We start from the raw sequence: 19,680 nt of genomic DNA, 5'->3' as shown, positions 1-19,680 counted from the left end.
CTTGGGCCTCTGCACCCATGTGGGAGACCTGGAAGAAACTCCTGGCTCCTAGCTTCAGATCGGTGCAGCTCTGGCTGTTGTGGCCTTTTGGGGAGTGAACCAGTGGATGGAAGACCTCTTTCTCTCTCTCTGCCTCTGCCCCTCTGTAACTCTGCCTTTCAAATAAATAAACAAATTCTTTCTTAGAAAAAGACTTCTCAACATTCCATTGTATGCATATCTCTTTTTTATGCACATTTTGTTAACCCACACATGCATGGATGGACCCTTGGGTTGATTCCACCTTTTGACTATTGACAAAGGGGTGGGTTTCATAATATTTAAACCATATTTCAGTAAAATTGTTGAAATATGCCTACCCTGTTTGCTGTGGAAAGGGGTCTAAAATGATTCCCATTTTAGGATTATTCCTTAAGGTCTTCTCCAGGAAACACACAGATTTAAGCTGAATGGAAACATTACTTTCTGTGAGGCCAATAACCTGAGTTGATTGTCTCATGTTTGCCATCCATCGTCATTTACAGAAGATCGAGGAGTAAGTAGGAGTAAGTACACGTCACGAGAGGCAGTGGACTGTATGCCACAATGCCTGGGGTGGGGACCCCACAGGGAAGAATGCGTCCTTATTTTATGGAGCTTTCCTGGGAAGACCACTCATTTTAGAGATCGCTGGGGGATTCTAGACTCATTGGGTCAACTAGTGAAAACCCTTGGTTTTATAGGCATTTGAAAGAATTTGGAAATTGGATTATTATTTACAAGTAACTTACTAACACAACACAGTCCCAGGCCATGCATCATGACAGCATAAGGCAGCAATGCCCAGTTTTGTACAGATTGGCAGCTTTGCTGTCTGCCTCTTACACTGTCATTCGTCTTCCCATCACTGTGTGTCTTGAGTCTCCCACTGTAAATGAACTCTTGAAGGAACAGGGTGGGTCTTATCCATGTGTGTATCTCTAGGATGTAACATAATGAATAGCACTCAAAACACCCTGTCAATAAGGCGTCATTTCACCGAAGAAACGAACATGTGACCTTTCAAAATCCTCCCCAGTTTGGTGATTCTATAGTTGAGGCTCACTTTTTTTTAAAGGTTTATTTATTTATTTGAAAGTTGAAGTTACACAGAGAGAGGTGAGGCAGAGAGAGAGAGAGAGAGAGAGAGAGAGGTGTATTCCATCCACTGGTTCACTCCCCAATTGACTGCAACGGCCAGAGCTGCGCCGATCCGAAGCCAGGAGCCAGGAGCTTCTTCCAGGTCTCCCATGCAGGTGCAGGGGCCCAAGGACTTAGGCCATCTTCCACTGCTTTTCCCAGGCCATAGCAGAGAGCTGGGTGGAAAGTGGAGCATCCAGGACTTGAACCAGCGCCCATATGGGATGTTGGCTCTGCAGGGGGCGGCTTTACCCCCAAGGATCAGCCCCCAAGGATCACCTTCTTAATGTTATCTTCCGACTTTGAGGTGTTTTGTTTACCCAAAAATGATTCCAAGGTTTAGCACAGTTCGTCTCCAAAGACTAGGAAAAAACGCTAATGCAAAGGAAAGTTTTCAGATTAAGTCTGTAGAAGTTGACCTTGGAATCAGTGAGAGTTACATCCTTTAGTGATAACATGTTTTTAGCTTTTTTATTTATTTGTTTGCAAATATAAATCCATGTGAGTTGGAAGGTTTGATTCAAAGATCACCAGAAAAGTCACACAGCCCTTGCGTTTTGTGTCCTGTTGATACTCCATGATTCATTTCTTCTGACCTGATCCCACTTCTGCCCACACTTTGGGTTCATTAAACCATTCAGTGCTGGAGCCGGCACTGCAGTGTAGCGGGTAAAGCCACCACCTGCAGTACCGGCATCCCATATGGGCGCTGGTTCTAGTCCTGGCTGCTCCACTTCTGATCCAGCTCTCTGCTATGGCCTGGGAAAGCAGTAGAAGATGGTCCAAGTCCTTGGGCCCCTGTACCTGCATGGGAGACTTGAAGGAAGGAAGCTCCTGGCTCCTGGTTTTGGATGGGTTCAGCTTGGGCCATTGTGGTCACCTTTGGAGTGAACCAGTGCATGGAAGACCTCTCTCTCTGCCTCTCCTTCTCTCTGTGTGTAACTCTGACTTTCAAATAAAATGAACAAATCTTAAAAAATTCAGTGCTGGAGCTAGAAGGAACTTTTGAGATGTTGTCATCTCCATCCCGCCCCCTCCCCATAAATGAGGAAGTACCAACTTCTCGAGAAGCAGTCACATTTTCTTTGTAGTTTTTGAATGTAGCCAAGAATGAGTTTCCTCTAAGACATTTCACAAAACAAAAAGCCAGACCTGATTCCTAGTGGTCTTATGCACTTGTTGCATTATTATCTAACTTTATGTTGAATCATGATAGATATGTCAAATAAGTATAGAATTTACTATCAAATTGGTATCATGAAACACAGTCACCAATACTGGTTTTGATTATAATGAAAATCACCGCAAAATCAAAGGGTTATTCAGTCAGAAAAAATTTTAGTGCCTAAAGTAATAAAATTCTATCAAAAATTTTTAATACCATGTAAGCATTACATTTCTCTCAGCATAGGCCTGGGAATGCTCCTTAACATTAATCTTGTATCATGAGCTGTAAATTCTTTTGTCTTGTACCTCCATAACCTCTAGCATAGTCAGTCTGTGTAGACCTTTTACTCCAGTTTGTTGATTGATTGATTGATCTGTAATTATTAGACTTGTTCAAATTGTGTTTTTCTGTGTGTTCACCAAGGAGGTAGTGGTACTGTTTACCAATAAATATATTGTGCATTATATTAATATTTAGCAGAGCAGAAGAACGAATCAGAAAGAGCTTCCTTCAAAGTCTCGTGTTTGCTCTTGAGGGCTTCCACGTTGACAATGGACATCACCCAGGTAGAGAATGACTGTAGCCACAGAGTGATCCCTGTCACTGCTGATTCGGTTCTTGAGTCAGGCCTTGTTGGGCAATTGCCCACATGGTTGAGTTTCATGATCCTATTTCCTAAACTGAATAATCCAGTTAGCACGCTGGTTAGAGATCTCACAGAAGAGCTGGGAGCTCAGCTGGCCTGCAGGGGCAGCAGCACTGTACAGAACTGATTCCCCCATCTCACTTGGCATCTACTCCGGCCTGCTAGGAGCCTTCGTCTCAGATTACAGGCTCATCTCTTTTGGAGGATTCAGACATGATTAATTTATCACAATGACAACCTTTGACTTGATGCCACAGAGAAAATAGAAGACCTGAAATGAACTTGACTAGATGAGAGACAGAGAGAACACATTGGGTAGAAGTATGGGCTCTGGCTTCAAATCCTGGCTCTGATATTTGCTAGATGTGGAAGCTAGGGCAAGTTGCTCCATTTCCTCTTCAGTTCAAAGAGAGAGGAATGTGATGAGAAATGAAAGCATGCATGAATTTAGGACATTACATGGAAATATAAATTTCAGACAGCACTTTCCACAAGCTCCCGGTTAACCACCTTAACAATTGTCATGATGAAATGGGACACCACTATTCATATGTGATAGAAGCCCTATTATACCAACCTCTCTTAGAACATGTGTTGTCAGTAATTTGTTCATGCTCAGCACAGATCTATCCACATTGCCCGTCTTTCCTTCTAGAGATTCCAATGGAGCCACATTTATGCAAATAGTGACTTCATGACCTGGAAATCTGGACCCCAAACTTGTGTATTTCCCTCAAGCTGTGCAGGCTGCATACCACACACCTCGAGAGCAAATGGTTGGTATCAGAATTTATGTGAATGGCGCCCCCTGTAGTTATGTAATGCAACCAATTAATCAAGGTCAAACATGGTGGACCATTCACTTCCACGTGGCATTCCTGCTCTTCTTCCCTCACACTTCACCCAGACTCTCCACTGCCAATACCATGGATGTCTTTCTGGCTTTGTCACTTCTGACCAGCACTCTGATTCCTTGACACTGTAGACTGATCCCTTGCCCTCGATAGGCTCTCTAGTCAGACTGGGTGGGACTGGATGCCAATTATACCACTCACTAGCATTGCAGCACGTTTACTTAATCTGAGCAAAATGTGAGCCTCTTTACCCTCTAGTTTGGTTCATGGTGGCTTCTACTTCACAGGGTGGTTGGGAGGGCCAGAGAAAATAAGAGGAAACTTCAAAAAATTCATGAAAAATGGAATTAAAGGATGTTGATTTTGGGACCAAAAATTTAAAATCCATCCACAGCTTATTTGAAATATGTCTTTTCCATGAACTCATTGAAGATCCCTTGTGCATTCAGGTTAGAAGGCACTCTGGGGCTGGCGCCATGGCTCACTGGCTAATCCTCCACCTTGCGGCGCCGGCACACCAGGATCTAGTCCCGGTCAGGGCGTCGAATTCTGTCCTGGTTGCCAACTCTTCCAGGCCAGCTCTCTGCTATGGCCCGGGAGTGCAGTGGAGGATGACCCGCATGGGAGACCAGGAGAAGCACGTGGCTCCTGCCATCGGATCAGCGTGGTGCGCCAGTCACAGCGCGCCAGCCGCGGTGGCCACTGGAGGGTGAACCAATGGCAAAGGAAGACCTTTCTTTCTGTCTCTCTCTCACTGTCCACTCTGCCTGTCCAAAAAAAAAAAGAAGAAGAAGAAGGCACTCTGGAAAGGATCCCTATCACTTTTTTAAAAATAACCCACAGTTTTCTATGATACCACCTTTGCCAGGTTTTCTACCACTTTGTTCCCTCTTCATCTCCTTTACTAATTTCTACACATCCGACCTTCAAATGATGATGTTCTTCAGGGTGCTAGTTTTGGCCTCTTTCTCCTCCTCTCCCTTCTCGCTTCCCACTCACTCCCCTCCTCTATCTCCAACTCCAGTGGCTTCCAGTTTGCAACTCAGGCATAGATGATTCTCTCAGGCTCCAGACCCAGATGTCCTAACTGTTCATTAGAACTCTCTAGTGGGATGTCCCGCTGGAATTCCAAAGTTAACACATTGCAAACCAGAGTGTCACAAGCTTGCCCACCAAACCTCTTTCTCTTCCTCTTCATTGTACCTCCTCATTCTCATGGTCCATCATTGAGTTTTCTCTGTCACTCATCTCCAGTATCCAAGTCCTAGTGTCCACTTTCTTAATATTTCTTGAGTCAGTCGTCTACACTTCTGCACCCATTTCTACAATCCTAGGTTCTCTCTTCACAAGTTATTCCTGGGGCCAATTGCCAGCCCTCTATCTTTGTTCATACCCTCTAATAAAGTTTAATATCAGAGGCTCTCAGATAATAATCCAAGATGAAGTTTTCATTAACCTGTGGGAAAGTGCTGAAAATAATGCAACGAAAAGCAATCTATTTTTCAATTTAAATATTCTCCCTTTGTTTGGAGAGAGTGTTCTTCCTACATTTTCAGTGTTAAAATAATTTCTTTGAAATGATTGATAGGAGATTACATATATTTTGAGTTAATTTTCCTATATATTGGTCCCTGAAAATACCTAAAAATGTTTTATAAAGTTGTATACTTAAAATGGGTGGGAGCAGGTGTTTAATGCAGTAAAGACGTCACTTGGATTACTCATATGCCATGTCAGAATGTGTGGGTCCAAGTCCCAGATCTACTCCAAGTTCTAACTTCCTGCTAATGTGCACCCTGGGAAGCATAAGTGATGGCCCAAGAAGTTGTATCCCTGGATTGTGTTCCTGACTCCAAGACATTTGAGATGTAGATCAGCAGATGAGAGTTTTTTCTATCTGTCTCTTTGCCTTTCAAATTAAAAATATATGTATTTTAAAAGACAAATTTTTATGCATCTAGTATACTTCAATAACATTTTTGAAATATTTCCTTTTTTAAAAAGAATTTTATTTATTTATTTATGTGAAAGGCAGGGTTACAGAGAGTCAGAAGGAGATAGAGAGGGAGATTGATCAATCTTTCATCTGCTGGTTCATTCCCCACATGGCACAATGGCCAGGGCTGGGCCAGGCTGAAGCTGGGAGCTAAGAGCTTCTTCCAGGTCACCCACCTGGGTGTGGAGACCCAAGCACTTGGATGATCCTCTGCTGCATTCCCAGGCACATCAGTAGGGAGCTGGATTGGAAGTGGAACAGCCAGGACTCATTGGAACTGACACCCTTAAGGAATGCTAGTGCTGCAGGCGGTGACTTAACCCACTGTGCCACAGCACTGGCCCCTTACAAATCTTTTCTAGTAATGAAATCTATCAATTATTCTGTCCAGTACTAGAGGGCTCTTTCAAAGTTTAACATAATAATGCCATACTCAGTAATGATCATCCAAACTGAAAATGATTGCATTTGTTTATGTGCCTAGCACAAGGTTGAATAACTTTACATGCAGCAATCCTCACAACAAGTTTGTGAGGTGGGTTCTACCATTATACCCAATTTATTGATTAAGAAGCTGAGGTACAGATATAGCTCATAATAGTTGATTACATAGTCGATTACATAACTTGTAAGTAGTGGAACTGCAACTAGGACCTAGGTTTGAATGACTAAAATTCCAATGATTGGAGCTGATATTGCAGCACTGAGTTAAGCCAATGATTGCAACACAGGCATCCCATATCTGAGCTCTGGTTCCAGTCCTGGCTGCTCTGCTTCAAACCCAGCTTCCTGGTAACACACCGGGGAAGGCAGCAGATGACAGCCAAGGACTTGGGTACCTGCCACCCATATGAGATACCCAGATAGAGTGCCTAGCCCCCAGTTTCAACCTTCCCCAGTCCTGACTGTTCTATCATGTTTCTGCCTCTCTGTCACTCTGCCTTTCAAATAAATAAATAAATGCAAACCACTGATTGGTCTTTTTTTCCCAAAGAAACATTTTATTTAAGGAATACAATTTCATGATTACAACTTTAGAAATATAGTTATTCTTCCCACCGTACCCACCCTTCCACCCCTCCTCCTCCTCCTTTTTCCCTTGACCGTCCCGTTCTCCATTAAGATTCATTTTCAATTAACTTTGTACACAGAAGACCAATTCTATACTAAGTAAAGATTTCAACAATTTGCACACACATGCACACACACAAAACTAGTTGAGAACAAGTTTTATAGTCAACTCTCATAATACAACTCACTGAGGACAGAGGTCCTGCAGGAAAATTAGTGCATAGTGACTCCTGTTAATTTAATAATTAACATTCTTATGTATGATGTCAGTGACCACCCAAGGATCTTGACATGAGTTGCTTAGGCTATGAAAGCCTTTTGAATCCACAAACTCCATCAATATTTAGACAAGGCCATAAGCAAAATGGAAGTACTCTCCTCCCATCAGAGAAAAGCACATCCTTCCTTGATGGCCACTTCTTTCTGCTGAGGTCTCACTCACAGAAATCTTTTGTGTAGAACATTTGTTGCCACAGTGTCTTGGCTTTCTGTACCTGAAAGGCTCTCATGGGCTGTTCAGCCAGACTGGGATACCTTAAGGACTGATTCTGAGGTCAGAGTGCTATTTAAAGTGATTGTCACTCTATGAGTCTGCTGTGTGGACTGCTACCCATGTTGGAACATTCTCTACTTTTTAATTCTATTATTATCAGACACTTGATCCTATTTATATGATCACTTTAACACTTAATCCTATCGATATGTTCACTTTAATACTTAAGATGGCATTTTTACCAACCAGCTTAATGGGATTTGGGGTCCCAATGGCAAGTTTTTAAACTGTACCATTAGAAGTAAGTCTGGGGGCCGGTATTGTGGCAAGAGTCGGTTAAAGCCCTGGCCTGAAGCACCAGCATCCCATATGGGTGCCGGTTCTAGTTCTGGCTGCTCCTGTTCTGATCTAGCTCTCTGCTATGGCCTGGGATAGCAGTGGAAAATGAACTAAGTCCCTGGGTCCCTGCACCAACATAGGAGACCCAGAAGAAGCTCCTGGCTCCTGGCTTCAGATCGGTGCAGCTCCAGCCATTGCGGTCATCTAGGGAGTGAACCAGTGGATGGAAGACCTCTCTGTTTCTACCTCTCTCTGTAACTGTCTTTAAAATAAATAAAATAAATCTTTAAAAAAGTCTGTAGGAATGTAGGAAGAACTATCCAGCTTTACAGTTATAAACTTCATCCTCCTCTTATTCTTACTCTTTATTTATTTATTTTTATTTATTATTTGAAAGACACAGACAGAGAGAGGTAGAGACAGAGAGAGAAGTCTTCCATCCACTAGTTCACTCCTCAGATGGCCACAACAGCCGGAGCTATGCTGATCTGAAGCTAGGAGCCAAGAGCCTCCTCCGTCTTCCACATGGGTGCAGGGGCCCAAGCACGCCATCTTCTACTGCTTTCCCAGACCACAGCAGAGAGCCGGATGGGAAGAGGAGCAGCCAGGACTAGAACCGGCGCCCATATGGGATGCTGGCACTTCAGGCCAGGGTTTTAACCTGCTGCGACACAGCGCCGGCCCCTATTCTTACTCTTACTTTTTAATAAGATCCATCCTCAATTGATTTTATACATATATGATTAAATTTATGTTAAGTAAATAGTTCGACAAATATTATGAAGAAAAAAAAAGCTGTTCCTTAACAGTCAAGACAAGGGCCGTTCAAGTCATCCCTTCTCAAAGTGTCAATTTCACTTCTACAGATTTCCTTTTAGCTGCTCTATTAGTTCTCACAGGTCAGGGAAAATATATATTATTTGTCTCTTGGGAACTGGCTTATTTCACTAAGTATGATGTTTTCCAGATTTATCCATCTTGTTGCAAATGACCGGATTTTTTTTATTGCTGTGTAGTATTCCACAGTGTACATATCCCATAATTTCTTCATCCAGTCTTTGGTTGACAGGCATTTAGGTGGATTCCATGTCTTAGCTATTGCAAATTGCACTGCAATAAACATGGAGGTGCAGATAGCTCTTTTATTTACCAAATTCATTTCCCTTGGATAAATTCCCAGGAGTGGGACAACTGAGTCAGATGGTAGGTCTATATTCAGATTTCCGAGGTATCTCCATACTGTCTTCCATAGTGGCTTTACCTACATTCCCACCAACAGCTGATTGGGGTACATTTTCCCCATATCCTTGTCAACATTTGTTGTTTGTTGATTTCTGTATGAAAGCCATTCTAACTCGGGTGAGGTGAAATTTCATTGTGGTTTTGATTTGCATTTCCCTGATGGCTAGTGATCCTGAACATTTTTCATATATCTGTTGGCCATTTGGACTTCCTCTTTTAAAAAATGCCTGTTTAGGTCGTTAGCCCATATCTTCACTGGGTTGTTTGTTTTTGTTATTGTGGAGTTTTTTGACCTCTTTATCTATTCTGGTTACTAATCCTTTATCAGTTGCATAGTTTGCAAATAATTTCTCCCATTCTACCAGTTGCCTCATCACTTTTCTGAGTGTTTGTTTTGCGGTACAGAAATTTCTTAGTTTGATGTACTCCTTTTGTTAATTTTAGCTTTGATTGCCTATGCCTCTGGGGTCCTTTCCAAGAACTCTTTGCCTGTGCCAATGTCTTACAGGGTTTCCCCAAAGTTCTCTAATAACAATTTGATGGTGTAGGGTTGCAGATTTAGATCTTTAATCCATGTTGAGTAAATTTGTGTGTAAGGTGTAAGATAGAGGTCTTGCTTCATCCTTCTGCATGTGGAAATCCAGTTTCCCAGCACCATTTGTTGAAAAGACTGCCCTTGCCCCAGGGATTGGTTTAAGCTCCTTGGTCAAATATAAATTGGTTGCAGATGCTTGGATTGATTTCTGGTGTTTCTATTCTGTTTCACTGGTTTATCCATCTGCTTTTGTACCAGTATGAGGCTGTTTTGATTATAACTGCCTTGTAGTATGTCTTGAAATCTGGTATTGTGAGGCCTTTGGCTTTGTTTTTGTTGTATAAGATTGCTTTAGCTATTCAAAGACTCCTGTGCCTCCATATTATATTGAATAGCAATGGTGAGAGTGGGCATCCTTGTCTGGTTCCAGATCTCAGTGGAAATGCTTCCAACTTTTCCTCATTAGGACACTGGCTGTTGGTTTTTCATAAATTGTTTTGATTGTGTTGAGGAATGTTCCTTCTATACCCAATTTGCTTAGATTTTTCATCATGAAAGGGTGTTGTATTTTATCAAATGCTTTCTCTGCATATATTGAGATAATCATATGGTTTTTGTTCTTCAGTTTATTAATGTGATGTATCACATTGATTGAGTTGCGAATGTTGAACCATCCCTGAATAACAGGGATAAGTTCCACTTGGTCTGCTTGGATGATCTTTCTGATGTGTTGGATTCGATTGACTAGAATTTTGTTGAGGATTTCTGCATCTATGTTCATCAGGTAAATTGGTATGTAGTTCTCTTTCTAGGTTGAATTTTTTTCAGGTTTAGGAATTATGGTGATGCTGGCTTCATAGAAAGAATTTCGGAGGATTCTTCCCCTTTTCAATTCTTTTTGAATAACTTGAGAAAAATTGGAATTAGTTCTTATTTAAACATCTAGTAGAATTCAGTAGTGAAACCATCCAGTTTTTTTTTTCTTTTTTGGGAAGGCCTTTATTACTGACTCAACTTCTATCTTGGTTATGGATCTGTTTAGGTTTTCTATGTCTTCATGGCTCAATTTAGGTAGGTTGTATGTGTCCAGGAATCTTTCCATTTCTTCTAGGTTTCCCAGTTTTTTGGCATACAGCTCTTTGTAGTAATTTCTGTTGATTCTTTTTATTTCTGTGGTGTCTGTTGCTACATTTCCTTTTTCTTTTCTAATTTTATTAATTTGGGTCTTCTCTATCCTTTTTTTGTTAGTTGGGCCAGTGGTGTGTCAGTTTTGTTTATTTTTTTCAAAAAACCAGCTGTTCATTTTGCTGATCTTTTTGCATTTTTTATTTCAATTTTATTGGTTTCTTCTCTAATTGTAATTATTTCTTTTCTCCTACTAGTTTTGGGTTTGGTTTGCTGTTGTTTTTCTAGATCCTTGAGATATATTGATAGCTGATTTATTTGACATCTTTCCAATTTCTTTATATAGGCACCAATTGCTATAAACTTTGCTCTTAACAATGCTTTTGCTATATCCCATTAGTTTTGATATGTTTTATTGTCATCTTCATTTGTTTCATGAATTTTTTTTTAACTTCTCTTTTGATTTCTTCTATGACCCACTGTTCATTCAGGAGCATGTTTTTTAGTCTCCATGTGTTCGCATGTGTACTGGAGATTCCTGAGTTGCTGATTTCCAGCTATATTGCATTGTGGTCAGAGCAGGTGCATGATATGATTTCAATTTTTTCTTAATTTGCTGAGACTTACCTTATGGTTTAGCATGTGGTCAATCGTAGAGAAAGTGCCATTCACTAGTGAGAAAAATGTGTATTCTGCGGCTGTAGAGTAGAAGGTTCCATAGATATCGGTTGAGTTCATTTGGTCCATAGTGTCAATTAACTCTGTTGTTTGCTTGTTGATTTTCTGTCTGGTCAATCTGTCCATTGCTGAAAGTGGGGTATTAAAGTCCTCCATTACTATTGCATTTGACTCTACATCTCCCTTTAGATCTCATAACATTTGCTTTAAGTAGCCAGGTACCCTGTAATTAGATGCATATACATTTATAATAATGACATCTTCCTGTTGAATTGATCCCTTAACCCTTACATAATGCCCTTCTTTGTCTCTTTTAACAGTTTTTGTGTTAAAGTCTATTTTGTCTGATATTAGGATGGCTACACCAACTCTTTTTTTGCTTTCTGCTGGCCTGAATTATCTCCTTCCATCCTTTCACATTCAGTCTGCATGCATCTTTGTCGGTGAGATGTGTTTCTTGTAGTCAGAAAATAGATGGGTTCTGTTTTTTAATCCATTCAACAAGTCTGTGTTTTTTAACTGGACAGTTGAGGCCATTTACATTCAAGGTGACTATTGATAAATAATGACTTTGTCCTGATATTTTTCCAAAAACATTCCTATTTTTTATTTTGGATTTCCTCTGCACTTATACTGGAAGATTTTCTTCCTTTACGTTCTTTCACAGTGATGACCATGTTTCTGTGTTTCTGTGTGCAGCACATCCTTAAACATCTCTTTCAGGGCTTGACGGGTAGTGACAAATTCTTTCAATTTCTGTTTGTTATGGAAGGTCTTTATTTCACCTTCATTCATAAATGAGAGCTTTGCAGGGTATAGTATTCTGGGTTGACAATTTTTTTCTCTTAAGACTTGGAATACATCTTGCCATTCTCTCCTAGCCTGCAGGGTTTCTCATGAGAACTCTACTATGAGTCTAACTGGAGAACTTCTGAAAGTAATCTGGTGCTTCTCTTGTGCATATTTTAGAATCTCTTTATGTTTTACTGTGATGAGCATAATTACAATGAGTAGTGGCAAAGATCTTCTCTGGTCATGTCTATTAGGAATTCTGTGTACTCCTGTACTTGGATATCCCTTTCTTTCTCCAAATTAGTGAAGTTTTCTGTTATTATTTAAATAAAAAGGCCTTCTAATCCTTTCCACACTTCAGGAACCTCTAGAGCTCATATGTTGGTTGGTTTGATAGTATAATGTAGATTACCAACAGAGTTATTTTAGTTTTCTAATATCTTCTTCCTGTTTTTGGTCTGATTATATAATTTCCTGTGCTTTATATTCTAAGTCAGGTATTCTTTCTTCTGCTTCACCAATTCTGTTGTTAAGACTTTCCACTGCATTTTTATTTGTTTTATGGAATTCTTCTTTTCATTTTGATTTCTCTTTAAGATCTCAATTTTGTGGGAGAAATTTTCTTTCATGTGATGTATGGATTTCCATAGCTCATGCATTTGCTTCTGATTACTTTAATGTAATCTTATCAATTTTTTGAATTCCATGTCTTTCATTTCTTCAAGACATCTCATCATCTTCACAATCTAATATTGAAGTGTTGTGTTCTTTTGGGGGTGTCATGTAGTCTTCCTTATTCTTCTTTCTTGAATCGGTGTGCTTGTTATTCAGCATTGGTGCAGATATTTGTTTTTTCTTTTTTCTCACTGTGGCAGCTTTTATCTTTGTACTATGCCTATGTACATTAATGGAGTATATGCTTTCTGTGAACATCTATAGGCGTGTGGTGGGTATGTCAGGGAGCTCTGTTCAGTTATCCAGGGTGAAGGGCATGTCTAAGAGGACACACCCAGGTTTGGCATGGTAAATCTCCACTTTTTTTTTTAATCAGAGGGGAGATTTATTCTACTCAGGTGAGCTCCTCTCCCTCAAAGGAGACCAATGCTTGAGCACTAGCCCCAGTGGGTATAATATTCACCCACTCTACCACAAGGACCTCACAAAGGACCTGTGCAGTCCTCAATGTACACTCTGATTCCCCAGCACTGTCCCTCACCAGGTAACCAGGGAGCCTTGAGCATGTGGAGTCTTCCACAGTGACTTCCCAAAGTCCCAGCCACACTGTGAGCCCTCCCATTCAGTCTCAATGTTTTCACAGTCCTGGCACACAGCTTCCCACAGTCATGAGCACCCAGCTGCCTGTTAGTTCTCCCCACCAGAATCAGGAGTCTCGACTTGTTGCTGGTTGCTGGGCATGGACACGAGCTGGTATAGCTGTTACATATGTCCAAAATGGTGCCCACTCTATTGGTTTGTTACAGGACACGATTGCAGGGTTATCAGATAGAGAAAAATGTGCCCCTTCTTTTTTTTTCCTCCTCTGGTTTGGCAGGTACACTATCCCCTATGGGGGCTCCAAACCAGGTTCCCTGTAGGCTCTTCCTGCAGCTTTATCAGCACTGGCTTGGGCTGCTGCAGTCTTGGTCTCACCTCACTCTTCTACGACAGTGCAGTAGCTCTTGGCTGCTGGAGTTCCGAGCTATGGACGTCCACACCTTCCACATAGGTCCACCATGTCCCTCTAATTTTGTAGAGTTTCCTCTGCCATTTTATCCTCAACTTTTCCCTGAGACTGCACTTTCTCCGCTTTTTTAAAACTATCTTCCCCTAGACTAGAGCAGTAAGCTCCCTCCCTACTCTGCCATCTTGGAAGCCCCTCCACTGATTGACTGATTGGGTTTTTTTTTTTTTTTTTTTTTTTTTTGACAAGCAGAGTGGACAGTGAGAGAGAGAGAGAGACAGAGAGAAAGGTCTTCCTTTTGCTGTTGGTTCACCCTCCAATGGCCTCCGCGGCCGGTGTGCTGCGCTGATCCGAGCCAGGAGCCAGGTGCTTCTCCTGGTCTCCCATGGGGTGCAGGACCTAAGCACTTGGGCCATCCTCCACTGCACTCCTGGGCCATAGCAGAGAGCTGGCCTGGAAGAGGGGCAACCAGGACAGAATTCGGCACCCCAACCTGGACTAGAACCCAGTGTGCCAGCCCTACAAGGTGGAGGATTAGCCTATTGAGCCACGGCACCGGCCTGATTGGTCTTTAACACCACGTTTTGGTGCCTCATTTCTTGAAATTCTGTACATCACATCCCAGCTATCTTTATCTCCTTCAGTATGTGGTCTCTTCTCTCCTCCCTGCCTCCACTCCCACCACCTTCTGCTTCTCTTGGCTCTTTAATGCCTGCTTCCTCATATCAACAAACTTACAGAGCAGAGACTGTGCCCAAATCTTGCAGGAGACCCTGCCTTTGTGTGCGCTGTCCCCTCTGCCTGGTGTACCTTCCTCCTGCTTTGTCCCTTCGCTATGTCCCATTCATCCTCTGGAAGTCAGTGCCTTTAGGGAACTAGCCCAGCACCTCCCTTCGAACCTCAGCCAGTCAGAATTTCAGCCCCCGAAGGATCAAGGCGAAGACTTTTGAGTTCAGCCATGGCCTTGTAGCACCCTTGAGTGATATTGCTTTGACAGGTGTGCCCTCTGCTTTTGCATCATTTTTCCTGCGGTGTGGCAGGCACCTGGCAAACAGAACTGGCTGTCAGGTAGCTGGTATTTTAGAGTGAGACAGCTCATAAACCCAACAAGTACACGAATAAATAGACAACATGCTTTTAGGTAGTTTTAAGCCTATAAGGAGCATGAAATGAAGTAATGAAATGAACAATGACAGAGGGTGGACAGCTCAAGGGAGGATGTCAGAGGTGGTTTTGACAAAGATGGCATTTAGTGAAGAGAATGAAAAGAAGGAGATAACCAAGAAAAAAGCTGGGGAGCAGGGGTTGGCATTGTGGCGTAGCAAGTTAGGCTGCCATCTGTGATGTGGTGTCCCATATGAGCGCCTGTTCGTATCCCGGCTGCTCCATTTCCGATTTGGCTCTTTGCTAATGTGCCTGGGAAAGCAACGGAAGATGGTTCAAGAGCTTGGGCCCCAGAACACATGTGGGAGACCTAGAAGAAGCTCCTGGCTTCTGCTTTCAGCCTGACCTAGCCCCAGCCATTGCAGCCATTTGGGGAGTGAACCAGTGGATGGAAGAAATCTCTCTCTCTCTGTAACTCTACCTTTCAAATAAATAAATTCAAATAAATAAATACATCTTAAAATTTAAAAAAAAAAAGCTAGGGAGCAGAAGTTTCTAATTATTTCTCACTTTCAGGAAGTATCAGGCATAAGCTTCTAAAATTTTAACCTTGCCAGATATGCTGTCAGCTCAGCACACACTCACTGTTCAATAATTGCAATGAATTGGATTGTTAAGCTGAAGAAACTAGGATATTTCTCTCTCTGGGCTCTCTGTCTCTTAAGACTCTCTCACATGCCCCTGTGGGGGAAATATTACTTTACAAGTTTCACTGGATTATCTTGGGTAAGCAAGGTAAGCAGTTTCTAGTGGGGAACTTGCTGCACCTGACTTGTAGAAGAAGCTTGCCCTTGGTCCCTGGCTATGCTCACTTCTGACAGTTTCAAAGTCACTTGGGGATTTGCAGAGGAATCTACCAGTGTTCTTTGTGGGGAGGGTAAGTAATGTTCCTTTCCTCCCTTCTTACTCTTTGTGTTTCCTCCTGTCACTTTCCCTTCCCTGACTGTGCTCCCAGTGAGGTCAAAGTGTGCCTAGAGGTATGTCAGTGAGACCTGGAGCTCCTGGACGAGATGGCAACATAGCAATTTTGTTACTTTTTCAAAACTCCAGAAACACATTTCATAATTCTTAGTGGAAAGTGCATCCTGCCATCTTTAAACAGAACTAAAATCATAAACAGGGTTAATTGTAAAATTAAAGTACACATAGGCTTTTTTATTTTGAAGAATTGTTTTTATTTATGTGAAAGGCAGACTGATAGAGAGGGAGAGACAGAAAGAAAAAGATCTTCCACCTGCTAATTCACTCTCCAAATGGCTGTGATGGCTGGGGTTGGGTCAGGTCAAAGCCAAGAGCCGGAAACCTCATCTGGGTCTCCCACGTGAGTGCAAGAGCCCAAGTACTTGGAGCATCTTCCACTGCTTTCCCAGGTGTATTAGCAGGGAGCTGGATTGGAAGCAGAGCAGCGGGACTTGGACCAGTGTTTCAATATGAGATCTTGGTGACCACGGCAGCGGTTTAACCTGCTGCACCACAAAGCCAGCCCTGCATGCAGGGTCCATGGTCAGCTTCAAAGTTAAGAAAAAAAGTTATTTTTGATTTATATAAAACCTAGTATGAGACAGTTCCTTAAAATACATAATTTTGTAAGTATTTCAAAACTGCAGCAATTCAAACGAAGTTTTACTGGGTGCTGGTTGTATGAACATGATGATGATCAGAAATTATGTGTAGTTAGCTTCAGCAATTCCCATTACTGAGTGGAATCTGCATTGTTGGTTATCTTTTTTTTAAGATTTTATTAATTTATTTGAAAGGCAGTGTTATAGAGAAGCAGAAGCAGAGAGAGAGAGAGAAAGAGAGAGAACGAGGAAGGGAATGGGAGAGAGAGAGACAGAGACAGAGAGAGTCTTCTATCTGCTGCTTCACTCTCCAGTTGGCCACAATGGCCAGAGCTGAGCTGATCCGAAGCCAGGAGCCAGGAGCTTCTTCTGGGTCCCCATGTGGGTGCAAGGACCCAAGGACTTGGGCCATTTTCTACTGCTTTCCAAGGCCATAGTAGAGATCTGGATTGGAAGAGGAGCAGCTGGGTTTTGAACCGGCACCCATTTGGGATGCTGGCACTGCAGGCAGCAGCTTTACCTACTGTGCCACAGCTCTGGCCCCAATGGTTATATTTTAAGAAAATTGTCTTTTTCCCTAAATTCTAGAGAGCTCAGAGCACAGTTTATTGCCAAAACAACTGGGTACTACATAGAATCCAAGTTGAACATGAACAGAAGGGAAACAAGAAGGAAGGCAGGGCGCTTGCACAGAAAGATGTCAGGAGGGAGCTACCTGTAGAAACAGCTGGAGCAAACACAGGTGCCACGCCCGGGCAAGAGGCAGAGGAGGAAGGCCACCCTCTTGGCTGCTCTGCTTCTCCTTTGAGGGCAGGGCAGGTGTCCTTGACCTTCTCCCTCCTCAAGTCCCTCAACTCCTGTATCGAGGTTTTATGGTAGGCTGTATCCTTACCTTGTCTACAGGAAATGACGTGTGTTTTGTAATGTTCTGAGGCTTTACATGCTTCATCTGTTACAGGAACCCCAGGAAGGTACTATACTACACCCACTTTTAAAATGTATTTGTTTACTCATTTATTTGAGAGGTAGAGAGATATAGAAAAACCCAGAAAAGCACTGTCATCCACTGGTTTACTCCCAAGTGGTGCCCATAACAGCCAGGAGGCCGAAGCCAGGAACCAGGAACTCAGTCCAGGTCACCCATGTGGTGGCAGGAACCCAACAAGCCATCATCACTGCTGCCTTCCAATGTCTGCCCTAGCAGAAAGCTGGAGTCAGAAGCCAGACTTGAGAATCAAACCCAGGCGCCCCGATCCGGGATGAGAAATGTCTTAACCACTAGGCCAAACGCCTGTCCCTACAATGTCCATTTTTACACTTTTCATCCAGAACAGACAGGTACGGAGCTTCAGGGGCCCAGAAGCAAATTCTTGGCTTAAATAAACTGCTAGTCTCTGATTTACTTTCTTCTAAGGACACCACTTCTCCATTTTTTCATTTTTTATTTTTTGGACAGGCAGAGTTAGACAGTGAGAGAGAGAGAGACAAAGAGAGTCTTCCTTCCATTGGTTCACCCCCCAAATGGCCGCTATAGCCGGTGCTGCGTGGATCCGAAGCCAGGAGCCAGGTGCTTCTTCCTGGTCTCCCATGTGGGTGCAGGGCCCAAGCGCTTGGGCCATCCTCCACTACCTTCCCGTGCCACAGCAGAGAGCTGGACTGGAAGAGGAGCAACTGGCACAGAACCAGCGCCCCAACAGGGACTAGAACCTGGGGTACTAGTGCTGCAGGCGGAGGATTAGCCTAGTGAGCTGTGGCGCTGGCCTACCACTTCTCCATTAAATCCACTCCTGGGTTTGTCTTGTTCTTGGAAAGGTGTTGCCTTCTATATAAATATGATTAGAGGCATTTTACCATTTATTTACAAATTACCTACTTTAAAACTTTACCATGGATTTCAAAATTAACCGTACTACTTAAATGTGTTGGTAAAAGTCATAGCAAGCTTAAACATATGTGTCAACACTATGAAACACTTGGAGGCCTAAACGAATCTTGTGACTTTTTACCCTGCCTTTTCTTGCCAGCTCTGTACGTCCTGTTAGGACACAAGCAAGTGACCCAAGGCACCTTTCTTTTCTTTTGAGGATTCCAAGGAAGTGCTTGTCAAATTTCAAACTCAGATTTCCTGCCAGGTTGCCCATTGAAGAAAATGCAAAATGATTTTTTTGGAAGCGTGAGTGTGCCTCATCCCACACCTGGTGGTTCTTTGGTGCTCAGGCTGTATGGTAATTAAATTAACAGACTTTTTTTTTTTTTTATTCTCAATATGGTTATTCCTTTGGCATGGGCCAAATACTCATTATAAAAATGCTTTGGGGAGGGTTTTGTTGTTACTGTCACAAGTGTTCTTTTTAGAGGCTCAACCTCCAATTACAGCTGCACGTATGGATATTTTTCACATGGGCACGTGCTCTTTTTTTTCTAGTTCTGGCGGTAAATCAAATATATGAGGGCTCAAGTTGACAAACAAATCGTATTAGCAATGACTCTTATGAGGCTGAGTATGAAATTAAAATTCGTGGCTAGCAACCATCGATCCCTCATTGTGAGAGGTGTGCTGGGCTTCGGGAACAGATGCTTGGTGATCCTCCATACTTCAGCACCGTGGGTTGGTTCACCTTTGAGCTGGCTCCCTCCTCACCCTTATTTGTAGCACCATGGGTGTGTTTACTTTCATTCTTGTATAATTTTTTTTTCTGACTGCAAAGTTATGACAGATACCCAAGGATAAGGATTTACGATTTTAGGAAAGGGTCATTTATTTTAAAGAAAAGATTTATTTTATTAATTTGAAAGGCAGAGTGACAGGAGTGGGCAGGGGGAAGACAGAAAGAAAGAGGTGAGATTTTCCATTTCCCGAATGGTTGCAATGACCAGTGTTGGGCCAGACCGAAGCCAGGAGCCTGGGACTCCATCTGGGTCTCTCATGGGTGGCAGGGGCCCAAGTACTTGGGCCATCTTCTCCTGCCCTCCCAGGTGCATTAGCAGGGAGCTGGTTTGGAAGCCGAGCAGCCAGGGCTTGAACTGGTGCTTCAGTGTGGGATGCCAGCATTGCGGGCGGTGGCTTAACCCTCTATGGTACGACATCAGCACCAGGAACAGATCGTTTTTTATGAGAAAATTCACCAACGACTTTTCAGTTAAAAAAAAAAAAAAGAAGTTTGCTTTGAGTTTTT

The sequence above is a fragment of the Oryctolagus cuniculus genome, chromosome 9, assembly GCF_051225735.1.
Source record: "Oryctolagus cuniculus isolate XC-2025 breed Fujian yellow rabbit chromosome 9, ASM5122573v1, whole genome shotgun sequence".
Taxonomy (NCBI): Eukaryota; Metazoa; Chordata; class Mammalia; order Lagomorpha; family Leporidae; genus Oryctolagus; species Oryctolagus cuniculus.
Note: the sequence above shows the minus strand (reverse complement) of the source record.